The sequence below is a fragment of the Oryx dammah genome, unplaced genomic scaffold (genome assembly GCF_014754425.2).
Source record: "Oryx dammah isolate SB20612 unplaced genomic scaffold, SCBI_Odam_1.1 HiC_scaffold_23, whole genome shotgun sequence".
NCBI classification, from domain to species: domain Eukaryota; kingdom Metazoa; phylum Chordata; class Mammalia; order Artiodactyla; family Bovidae; genus Oryx; species Oryx dammah.
The window spans coordinates 39574702-39587900 of record NW_024070207.1 but is presented as its reverse complement, the minus strand read 5'-3'; the positions used below and the strand labels follow the sequence as shown (position 1 = coordinate 39587900).

General features: G+C 38.0%; 1 long non-coding RNA gene across 1 annotated transcript; it reads right to left on the bottom strand.

Annotated features, from left to right (window-relative positions):
- Positions 1-881: 881 nt before the first annotated feature.
- Positions 882-13193, bottom strand: LOC120882278. Its single transcript, XR_005725466.1, has 4 exons — positions 13020-13193; positions 11838-11930; positions 1964-2050; positions 882-1562 (listed from the first exon to the last, which is right to left on the bottom strand). It is a non-coding gene; the product is annotated as an uncharacterized LOC120882278 (long non-coding RNA).
- Positions 13194-13199: the final 6 nt, after the last annotated feature.

The following is a 13199-nucleotide window of genomic DNA, read 5'->3' as shown; positions in this document are numbered from 1 at the left end:
ATCTGAACACAGTTTACATCCTAGAGCAAAGCCCATCCTAACTGCATTCTGAAGTAGAATAGCCCCAAATAGCCCATAGTACATGAGCAACAACAGGTGACTGTCCTAAGTTTTGGGGAGATATCTTATACAGCATTATTGTAGCAATGGCTAACTATTACTGATACCAACAAGGGATTTTGAAATACCCTGGGGCTAGTAATAGTGGGGAACTGTTACCTCCCCCACAAAGCATGAAGGGGTAGTGTTAGTCACTCAGTCGTGTCCGACTCTTTGTGATCCCATGGACTGTAGCAAGCTCACCAGGCTCCTCTGTCCATGGAATTCTTCAGGCAAGAATACTGGAGTGGGTTGCCATTTCCTTCTCCAGGGGATCTTTCTGACCCAGGGATGGAACCCGGGTCTCCTGCATTGCAGGCAGATTCTTTACTATCTGAGCCACCAGGGAAGAAGGGGTAGTAAGGGCAGGGAATGGTTACTGGAGCGCAGTAACCTGGACAGAATTTGTGGCCTTTGGTAGAACTCAGCCACAACCATCTTTTAGTCTGGTAGAGATGGAGCCTTCCCAGTGGTCAAACTCAACAAGAATCCAGAAGGCAAGGGAGACATATATGCAGTTCATAACGGTCAGCTTCCTGGGCACAGAGTAGGGTGGAGGAGAGTGGTTATAAAAGGACAAATGGAAGATATTGAGAAGATATATGAACAATCCATTCCAATATGCAAAGAGATGCACAATCATATTAGTAATCAGAGAGATTTTAAATAGAACAACATGGGACCCCATTTCAAAACTATTATGTTGATAATAGTAAAAATAATGACAATATCAAGTGTTAAAGTGACATGAGGAAATGAGAATTCTCATATACTTCTTTTTAAATTTTATTTGGCTGTGCTGGGTTGCTGAGTGGGGGCTTCTCGTTGTGGTGGCTTCTTTTGTTGAAGAACATGGGCTCTAGAGTGTGCTGGCTTGGCAGTTGTGGCACATGCGCATAGTTGACCTTCAGTATGTGGGATCTTCCCAGGCCAGGGGTAGAACCCATGTCCCCTGCATTGGCAGGCAGATTGTTAACCACTGGACCACCAGGAAAGTCCTCATATACTGCTTTTGACAGTACAACAAAATTGGAGATGAATGTGGCAATGCCTTATAAAATTTGACATACATACCCTACAAACAAGCAATTCTGATAAAGATGTTGCCCATAGCATTAAAAAAAAAAAAGTGTGTTAGGACTAGGAACTCTCTTAAGCTATATAGCACCATTGTCTATATTAATAAAAGGTGCCCCCTTGTGGTGAAAGCAATCTTCTGTGTGCACAGTGTGGCAACCAGATGGTATTTTCTGCTTAATATATGATGTATGGCAAAACCAATACAATATTGTAAAGTAAAAAAAATTCAAAAATTAAAAAAAAAGCAACTCATGCTAAGTTCCATTGTTTGACTTGGTGAAATGGCTTGGGGCTGGAGTGCAGCCTCAGTTACTAGCTTGGTAAGGGGCACTTCAGAAGTGAACAACCTTCTGGACCATAAGCAGCATCCCTGTTTGTAGTCTCTGAAAATTGGAAACATTAAATATCATTATGGAAAATGCATACATACATGTATATATAGATATTTCTTTTGTCCTCTTTATATATAGTCACTTTAAATTTCAGAAAAGTTTCAAGAATAGTTCAAGAAACTCCTATGTTCTTTATTGCATTACCTTTTTCTCTTTTCCTATCTACCTGTATCTATCTATATATAAAATATGTATTTTCCAAATCATGTGCACCATTATATATAATACATCATATAATCATAGAAATCATTTATATAATATCATATATGTACATATATGCATATATCACTATGTATATGAATTTTGTAATTATTTGACAGTAAGTTCATTAAAAACAATAAAGTATATCTAGAAAAAAACTACAACTAAGATAATATTTAAAGGTTAAATACCAAATGCTTTCTTCTGAGGTCACAAACTGGACAGAATTATCTAGTAGCACCATTTTTGTCCACAATGTCTTGGAGGTTTTAGCACAACTAGTCAATAAAAGGAAATAAAGGATATTAAGATAAGTGAAATAAAACCCACTGTTTGAAGGTCTGACAGTATACAGAAAATTCCAGTAAATCTACAAATAATTAGAAATAATAAATTTAATGATTTTGCTGAATCTATGAATAATATATACAAATTTAAAGCAGACAATGACAAGTATTGGTGACAAGGTGGAGAAATTACAGTCCTCATATATTGCTAGTAAAATGGTGCAGCTACTGTGAAAAACAGTCTGGCAGTTCCTCAAAAAGTTAAGCATAGAGTTAATAATACCATATGACACAACCAGCAATTTCACCCCTAGGTATGTACGCAAGAGAACTGAAAATATAGATCCCCACAAAAGCTTGTACATGAGTGCTTATAGCAGCACTATTCATAATTACCCCAAAGTGCAGACAACTCAAAAGTCCAGGAAGTGATGAATGAATAACCAAATATGGTATGTCCATGTACTAGAATATTATTCAACCATAAAGAGGAATGAAGGACTGATATATTTGATGAACCTAGAAAACATAGCACTTAAGTGAGAGAAACCAGCACAAAAGACCACACACTGTGTGATTCTATTTATACGAAATATCCAGAACAGGCAAATATATTGATGCAGGGAGTTGATGAGTGGTTGTTGCAGCTTGGGGGAGGGGATAATGGGGAGGAACAGGGTTTCTTTTTGGAATAATGGAAATGTTTTAAAATTCAGTTCAGTTCAGTTGCTCAGTCATGTCCGACTCGTTGCGATCCCATGGACTGCAGCACACCAGGCTTCCCTGTCCATCACCAACTCCCAGAGCTCGCTCAAACTCATGTCTATCAAGTCGGTGATGCCATTCAACCATCTCATCCTCTGTCATCCCCTTCTCCTCTTGCCCTCAATCTTTCCCAGCAGATAGTGACTGCAGCCATGAAATTAAAAGATGCTTGCTCCTTGAAAGAAAAGCTATGACCAACCTAGACAGCATATTAAAAAGCAGAGACATTACTTTGCTGACAAAGGTCCATCTAGTCAAAGCTATGGTTTTTCGAGGGTCTTTTTGAGTGAGTCAGTTCTTCACATCAGGTGGCCAAAGGATTGAAGCTTCAGCTTCAGCATCAGTCCTTCCAAAGAATATTTAGGACTGATTTCCTTTAAGATGGACTGATTTAATTTCCTTACAGTCCAAGGGACTCTCAAGAGTCTTCTCCAACACCACAGTTCAAAAGCATCAATTCTTCGGTGCTCAGCTTTCTTTATGGTCCAACTCTCACATTCATACATGACTCCTGAAAAAACCATAGCTTCGACTAGATGGACCTTTGTCAGCAAAGTAATGTCTCTGCTTTTTAATATGCTGTCTAGGTTGGTCATAGCTTTTCTTTCAAGGAGCAAGTGTCTTTTAATTTCATGGCTGCAGTCATCATCTGCAGTGATTTTGGAGCCCAAAATAATAAAGTCTGTCACTGTTTCCATCGTTTCCCCATCTATTTGCCATGAATTGATGGGACCAGATGCCATGATCTTAGTTTTTTGAATGTTGAGTTTTCAGCAGATTTTTCACTCTCCTCTTTCATTTTCATCAAGAGGCTTTTTAGCTCCTCTTCACTTTCTGCCATAAGGGTGGTGTCATCTGCATATCTGAGTTCTTATTTCTCCCAGCAATTTTGATTCCAGCTTGTGCTTCCTCCAGTCCAGCGTTTCTCATGATGTACTCTGCATATATACAGCCTTGACGTACTCCTTTCCCAATTTTGAACCAGTCCATTGTTCTATGTCCAGTCCTAACTGTTGCTTCTTGACCTGCATACAGATTTCTCAGGAGGCAAGTAAGGTGGCCTGGTATTTCCACCTCTTTAAGAATTTCCCACAGTTTGTTGTGATCCACACAGTCAAAGTCTTCGGTGTAGTCAATAAAGCAGAAGTAGATGTTTTTCTGGAACTCTCTTGCTTTTTCTATGATCCAGCGGATGTTGGCAATTTGATCTCTGGTTCTTCTTTTTCTAAACCAGCTTGAACTTCTGGAATTTCTCAGTTCACATACCACTGAAGCCTGGCTTGGAGAATTTTGAACATTACTTTGCTAGTGTGTAAGAAGAGTGCAATTGTGCAGTAGTTTGAAAATTCTTTGGCATTGCCTTTCTTTGGAATTGGAATGAAAACTGACCTTTTCCAGTCCTGTGGCCACTGCTGAGTTTTCCAAATTTTCTGGCATATTGAGTACAGCACAGGTAGTGGTAATGGTTGTACAGAGGAGGGCATGGCAACCCACTCCAGTGTTCTTGACTGGAGAATCCCCATGCACAGAGGAGCCTGGGGGACTCAGTCCATGGGGTCACAAAGAGTCAGACACAACAGAAGTTGACTTAGCATGCATGCACACAATGGTTGTACAACTCTGTGAATATATTAAAAACTACTGACTTGTATAGTTCTTTTAAAGAGTAATATTGTAATGTGTGGACTATATCTCAACAAAGCTACTGTAAAAAGCTAATTGTATTCCTATTTCCTAAAAATAAACTAGTGGGAATAGTATTTAACAAAAATAATATCATTTATTATAGCTTATAAATTACCAAATACCCAGGAGTAAAATATTTGCAATATTTCAACACTGGAAAATCCAAAATATTACTGAACTAAATTGAGTAGCAAAATAAATGGAAGGCTATGATATGTTAATGAATTGAAAGACTGAAAATAGTTACATTGTTATTCTTCCCAAATTTATTTTTAGATTCAATGTGATTCCAGTCAAAATTAAACAGGCTTTAGAAGAAAATACAGGAGGATATCTTCCTGATATTTGGTTATTCTTAAAAAAGATACAAAAGTTCACCATAAAAAATTGATAAGTGACTCTAAAATGTATATGAAAAGGCAAAGAATCTAGAATAGCCAAGTCACTATTGAAGAAGTACAAAGCTGGATGACTTACACTACAGGACATCAAGGTTTATTAAAAAAGAAAAAAGTACATGGTATTTGTGCACGGATAGACAAATAGACAAATGGAATACAATAAAAAATCCAGGAAAAAAATTTACACTTATATAGTCACCTGATTTATGACAAACTCACTGTCTCAGTTCAGTAGGGGAAAGAATGGTCTTTTCAATAAATATTTTTGGGTCAATTAGATATCCATATTGAAAAAAAAATTAACATTATCCCTTACTTCCCAGCAAACATAAAAATTAATTCAGTATAAATTATAGACTTAAATTTGAAAGCTGAAACAACCTTTCTGAATGTTGGAAATATTCTATACATTGATCTGGGCGGTAGTTACATTGATATATACATATATAAAAATTAATCTACCCTATGCTTAAGATTTTTGTTCTCTACTGGATGTAATCTATATCTCATGTTTTTAAATATAAGAAAAGAAAAGAAAGGATTGCATATTTAGGTAAATAATAGAGAAGTTGCAGAACATCAAATACAAAGAAAAGCTCTTAAGACAACCAAAGAAGAAACACAAAATTAAGTTGACAGCTAATTTATTAACAGTAAAAATAGAAGCTAAAAGACCATGGAATAATATTGTTTTCAACACTATGATTAAAAATTATCACATTTTAATATTTCTAATATAAGGGTGTTTCCTACAACTAATTTTAATCTTATAAATTGCTGTTGACCAAGTGGCCATTGTGACATAGTATCATTGCCTGCTCCTGTGCAAAAAGAAAAAGTACTTGCAGCAAATCTTTCAGAACTAATGCCCATAGATAAAGGAAATGAGAGTGGGAATAGTCATAACTACCACATCGCTAATGTTTTGGGCACATAGTGCAATATTGTGAGGATAAACAAACACATGGGTGATTCTGTAAATGAAAGGGACTTAACAAAAATAATTTTTTAAAAGAATGGGGAAAAATACATTTTCAGAAATGAAAGGCATAGAATTTCCCCCTAATATATCATTGTTAAAAGAGTACATCCAAAGGATACTTTATAAGAGGAAAATGATACCAGTAAAAATGTCTGGGATGAAAGAAGAGATGACATGTGGCTAAATCTAAACAAACTACAGTACAAATATTTAATTTTGAGATTAAAAAATGAATGAAGCTTAAGTAATGACAAGAAGAATACTTACCATGATCACAAGAGGTGATTATTTGTAATTAAAAGGTTCCAAGCTCTTTGCATTCTTTCATTAATTTCTTCTATTAGTTAAGAAGTTAAATTCTCTATTTCTATTCTTTTAGTGGTTGCTCTGAAAAGTTAACGTCCATGTTTAACAATATAGAAAATTAACCGATACAAAGAAATTAGAACAATATAATTGACAAAAACTTAGACTCTGACAATGCCAACTACTAGTGAGGAAATGGGAACACATATATTGAGGAGCATAGATTAAGAATTATTTTGGAAAACAACTTGGCAGTGCCTTTGGATTAGTTTCCCTATAAGCTGACTCTGGCCAAGGATTCATGTAAAAGTAATATATATCAAGAAGTGGTCCAAAAAATATATGGACAGGAAAGTGGGGAAGTGAACTGTGGAGGGGGTGCAGGGAAGAGAGTCAAGCAATATTTTCAACCAACCAAAGTCTCCCAGAGAATCCCTTTAGCATATCCATCAATCATTAGTTTAAATTACAAGATACTCACTCTTCATGCTTACAAACAAAGGGGGTTCTGATAGCCTGTGGGCAGTCCTATGAGAAAGAGAAACAGATTCTGGCTATTGGGAACAAAAGCACAGAGGAGCTGAGGTGCATGAAAATGGTAGAGAGTTCTAAAACAGCATTAACAGCATCTGCTTCGATAGGCATTAGTTTCAATATTCACTAACACGACACCTAGAGACTGCCCCTTCAGTCCCTCTTACAGTTGTTTGCAGTAAGTGCTCAAATATACCTGCTTAAAATATCTGGAGTATATTCTCTTGTTTGCAGATATCTGTTTATCTGTGCTGTTCTGAAGAAGTAGGCAGAAACATGGACCTTGTCTCAAGACGATGATGAAATAGAATCATATGAATGATGTACATCTAATATTTTTGGTACCTATTAGGAGCTCAACACACGTAAGTCTTCATCACTTTTAATATTAGATATTAACATGTTTTATTTTAGGCAGAGTGAACAATGCTGCCCTGATGTTATGGCTACCTTACACAGCAAGTTCTTTGCTCCTCATCTTTATGGCCTTGATTATATAAATTGTGTGGGTATCAATTCATCAAATAATGGGTCCAAATGACCCCTGGTGGCCTGAGGCTCTGGGATTGCCCAGGAGTATCCTACTCAAAGTGCTCTAGTGATCTGATAAAACTGAACATTCAGGCAGAATATCCATTCAACTCATTTGGGAGATAACTGGATGGTTGAGGAGAGAAAGATTTTGAATGCATCCAAAGTATGAGTGCCATTCAAGTAATGAAAGTACAGAAAAGAACTGAGAATGATGGTTATAGTCAAGATGTTATACATCTTTGACTTTCAAGATAAGCTGTCTCTGTGTGATTCTATGGAGGTAGAACAAAGTAGAGTACTGGAGCCATTGGGAGGATTATAGGCAATCCTTCATGTTGAAAGTAAATTTGAATGTTCATATCCTTTAACCATATATTCTCTAAACAACTGGTCCAGAACCATTTTAGACTAAATCCTCTGCTTAAGATTTCTTAGTGGGTGTGATTGTGGGCTCCACATTTGTGGGTAGTTACATATGAAGTTTTATTTGATGTTCAGTCCTTTTGTTTTCTCTCAACATCTCATGGCAGGTATTCTTTCTATTTTATTCAATATTCTACTTGGCAAATTTGCTAGAGTTAGCAAATTAATTGAGTATACCTGTGTTTCTTCTTTTGGGAGGGTGGGAACCCTTCATTGTTGTAGACCTCCGTGAACTTTGAAAAGGTCTCAATTCAACTTCATCATTGTCTTCATCTCTAGAATGTCATTTAACATCCAATACTTGAAAGTTGATTGATAAGCTTTCATATTATGAGTTAAATATTGCTCCTTATAGAGACCTAAAAATGATTTTTAAAATTCTAGCTGTATTATTTTCATACTTTCAGATGTCAGCAGTCTCCACCAACCTCATTGTTTGGGGATGAGAGTGGGATGTGAAAGTGGAAGCAAAAGTGTTCCAAATGTCTTGATTATGGTAAAGTAAAAGAGAGCAGAGGCACAAAGCAAATATATTCTAAAAACCTCATTTTTTGTTGACAGAGGTGAAGCAGGACAAAAGAGAACATTTTATGTGGCAAAGAGTACATATCTCTAACACCTTACACAAAAATAAACTCAAAATGGATTAAGATCTAAATGTAAGACCAGAAACTATAAAATTCCAAGAGAAAAACATAAGCAGAACATTCTCTGACACAAATTACAGCAAGATCCTCTATGACTCACATCCCAGAGTAATGGAAATAAAAACAAAAATAGACAAATGGGACCTAATTAAACTTAAAAGCTTTTTCACAACAAAGGAAACTATAAGTAAGGTGAAAAGGCAGCCTTCAGAATGGGAGAAAATAATAGCGAATGAAACAGCTGAAAAAGAATTAATCTCCAAAATATACAAGCAGCTCATATAGCTCATACCAGGAAAATGAACGACCCAATCAAAAAGTGGGCAAAAGAACTAAACAGACATTTCTCCAAAGAAGACATACAGATGGCTAATAAACACATGAAAAGATGCTCAACATCTTTCATTATTAGAGAAATGCAAATCAAAACCACAATGAAGTATCATCTCACACCGTCAGAATGGCGGCCATTAAAAAATCTACAAACAATAAATGCTGGAGAGGGTGTCGAGAAAAGGGAACTCTCTTACACTCTTGGTGGGAATGCAAACTAGTACAGCCATTGTGGAGAACAGTGTGGAGATTCCCTAAAAAATTGGAAATAGAACTGCTATACGACCCAGCAATCCCACTGCTGGGCATACACACCCAAGAAACCAGAATTGAAAGAGACACGTGTACCCCAATGTTCACTGCAGCACTGTTTACAATAGCCAGGACATGGAAGCAACCTAGATGTCCATCAGCAGATAAATGGATAAGGCAGTTGTGGTACATATACACAATGAAATATTACTCAGCTATAAAAAAGAACACATTTGAGTCAGTTCTAATGAGGTGGATGAAACTGGAGCCTGTTATACAGAGTGAAGTAAATCAGAAAGATAAACACCAATACAGTATATTAATGCATACATATGGAATTTAGAAAGATGGTAATGTCAACCCGATATGCAAGACAGCAAAAGAGACACAGATGTAAAGAACAGACTTTTGGACTCTGTAGGAGAACGCGAGGGTGGGATGATTTGAGAGAATAGCATTGAAACATGTATATTACCATATGTATAATAGATAACCAGTGCAAGTTCAATGCATGAAGCAGGGCACTCAAAGCTGGTGCTCTGGGACAACCTAGAGGGATGGGGTCGGGAGGGAGGTAGGAGGGGGGTTCAGGATGGGGGACACATGTGCACCCATGGCTAACTCATGTCGATGTATGGCAAAAAACCACCACAATATTCTAAAGTAATTAGCCTCCAATTAAAATAAATTGCTTAATTAAAAACAACTTTACAAAAAGAGTACTTATCATTGGGAGATTATATCTTGATTGAAATTTTAAAATTTAATAATGATAGGGGCAAACAGATATTCCCTCACATTACTAGTGAGAATGTAACTTGAAAATCTTGCTGAGGTGAGATTTTGATGGGTCAAAATAGTGTTATATGGACTTTGATCTATATGCTCATTTTAGGACTCTAGCCTAATGATCTTATAAAGAATGTGCTTGGTTCTAGTGAGTGTAAGTATGCAGTCCTCCACTCAGCTTGCACAACAGGTATGGCTGCTATCTTTAGCTCAAGGCCCAAATTCAGGCTTATTATATCCATAGGTCCAAAAAGGTTCTGAAATTCTAAATGTCCCTCCTCTGATCATGTGACAGTATGCTTTCAGCTGCCATGAGACAGAGAAACAGCAGCAGCAGGGAGAGGGAAATAGGTTCTGGGATCAGTGGAGCACTGGAGGCAGGGCCTTTGTTATCAGAAGGCTAAAGACGGCAGGCCATTGGAGTTGGGGTGGCATCCTTGAGGTTGGGGGGGAGAAAGTGAAAGAGAAAGTTGCTCAGTCATGTCCGACTCTTTGCAACCCCACAGACTACAAGGTCCATGGAATTCTCCAGGCCAGAATACTGGAGTGGGTAGCTGTTCCCTTCTCCAGAGGATCTTCCCAACCCAGGGATTGAACCCAGGTCTCCCACATTGCAGGCGGATTTTTTACCAGCTGAGCTACCAAGGAGGGCAGAATGGATTTGGTGACTGTCTGTGGATAATCAATAAGAGGGAGGGCATGAAGAGCACTTGCGCTGAGTGAGGGATGGTAGTGTGACCTGCAAGGGGACTAAAAGCAACAGAATACAGGGAAGATTAGGAGTTCTGGTCCGGACTTGTGACTGCTGAATCCAGCCAGGCAGCCTCCTCTGGCTCATAACCTCCCTTGTCATGATGTCAGGGATTTCCTCCACATACAAACATAAACACAAAGTCCAGATACTTTCCGTCTGGGGTCTGTGATTAGCTGTTGTGGTGGGAAGGTAGAGAGAGGTCTTGATGGATCCCACTATGTATTAACTGGTATACTGCTTTTATTTCTTCCTGTTCAGGCATTCCGCTTCACCATGCTACTAGTCTGACTTCATGATGGGCTTTCATTTTACTTTATTTTCATTTCATTTCATTGAGCATGTGTGTTTTGACTGATCTTTGTCCTTTCCATACCCGGTGTCATTAGATGTGCTGCCTTTCATTGTAGACTCATTACTGTTCAGACTGCTTGACATAAACTGAAGTAGTCACACTACCACCATGATGGAAGCCAAAGTGTGTCACCACCTGTATAAGCAAGCAGGGCATCAGATGCCTGCAAAGGTTACAGGAGGAAACTTTGTAGTACCCAGGATTCCCGGTACTCACTCTCTCACCCTACTCTTTCAGCTCCCTCCAAGTTTCTAGTAGACAAACCAGGGACACTCACAAAGAGTCCATATGGAATCCCCTTCCCTACTTCATCTCTTCCCTAGGGCTGCCTTTGTGTACAGGGGTTAACTTAGGCCATTGGGGAAGAATGAGGTATTTCACCAGTACAGTCTATAAATATTTCCCTGAGACCCAAGAGTCCCCTGTGACACTAAAACACCCAAAGGCCACTTTATTCTCATATTAAAGTTTTGTGGATTTCAGCATGACAAAATGTCTGTGTATTATCTCAAATATGGGTTTCAAGACATTATTGGCCTCAAGCACAAACAAAAATGATTAATTGTGTTTTTTCTATAATCCCTCATGCATTCATCTTCTCTTGTGACAATCTTTATATTTCTCTCTCCTTCTGAGGTAATGATTCTTGATTGTATATTGAGGACATTAATAGAATGAGGTGAGGGAAACAACCTGAGAATGGCAATTGCAAAGGGGGCACTTATAAAGTTATGAGAAAAAAATCTCCCTTCTGCCTTAAAAATGCCATTCCTTTGTATCAGTACAGAAACTTGCTAAGACATTCAAGATTAATTCTTGCAAAATATTGCCTCTCCCCAAAACATTTGTTATCACCAAAAAGGACCTGGGATGACACTACTGGTATAGACAAAGGAATAAGGCCTAACAGAGCCATTCTGGCAGGAGGAAGAAGACTGCAGGGGCATTTTTGTTGAGGGAGGCAAGGGGTTACCAACACTGTTCAAAGGATACCGAGTTGTCCCAGGCCATTCTACCTACCTTGAGAGCCAGATGGACACAGACTGTAGGGAATATGCTGGATCTACACCATAAACTTGCTTCCAAGCACTTCTCAAACCACTTTAGCAGAATCTACGTTTAAAACCAAACAGTGAATATGCTTAACACAATCATCTTTCACACCCATCCAGAATGGCTGACTTCCAGCAACTTAAATTGGAATCTCAAAATTAGCCAGCTGTCAATTATTTTAAGAACTTGTGCATCATAAAACTCCAGTTCAGTAAGTGATGCAAATTTTGCCTCTCACTTTAAAATTTTGGCCTATTATATGCCAAAGGCAAGTTAATATTGTTTCCACTGTTTCTGGTCATACTGAAAAAAAAAATTCTAATACAAAATGAGGACAATGTATTAGTACCTCCAGCTCCATCTAAGTCATATGAACCAGTGCTCAAGTTTACCTGTTCAAATTAAGAGAGAGTCAATAAAGTGAAAAACCACTGTAATGATTGATTCTTCTCTGCCCTGTTGGGAAAAATCACCCAAACTAGAAATGAGGCAGACTTGATTCAGTATCCTTCTGTAACTTCATCTTTTTATCAGACTCTACTCGGAAACTTTAACCTTCCATAGACATAGATGAAGTAGCTGCACTGGTGATTTAACAGGTTAGCATGAAGAGAAGCAGTAAGGAGTACCATTTTTGCTTTTCTGCCCATTGCAGAAAGTTATAATTTTATTTTCCTGCAGGCTCTCAACCAGGTTTCTACCTAGATTAATAAGAGCAGTTCTGAACTTCCTCCTCTTCCATTTAACAATCAAGGCTCCATAAATGTAAATGCATTTTCTAAACCACCTGTCATTCTGCTAGTTTCCTGAGTAATAGATTAAATAAAACTTTGACAGGTTTTCACCATAAATGTATGGGATTCCTCATTTGTAAAAATTAGCTATTATGCTTTCAAAAGCAGCTTTTTGGAAAAGAGAAACTCTTTCCCCAAAGTCTCCTAGCTGTTCTTCCTGACATGGTCTTGACCAAAAATTTGATCCAGATCTGTTTCCCAAGGAAGGGGCACAGAATTGACTGGTTTGGAAGAGTCAACATCTGAAACTGAATGATCACCAGCAGGGTCTCCATTACCAGGACCACCACAGGGCTATCTTTTTAGCTGGATAATATAAGACACCACATCAGCCACAGAATGGCAGAGGACATACCTTCTGAGCAAGTCATGGACCCCACTTATTGGACCATGGAGGGAGAGGTGTCATATTCATGGAGACTCAATTTCTTTCTGAACATCGTCTGACATTTTGAAAATAAGGAAAAAAATGTTTGTCCCAGTAGTGCAGAAGAGCTGGGCAGAGTGCAGGGGTTACTGTGCTGAACAAAAGGCA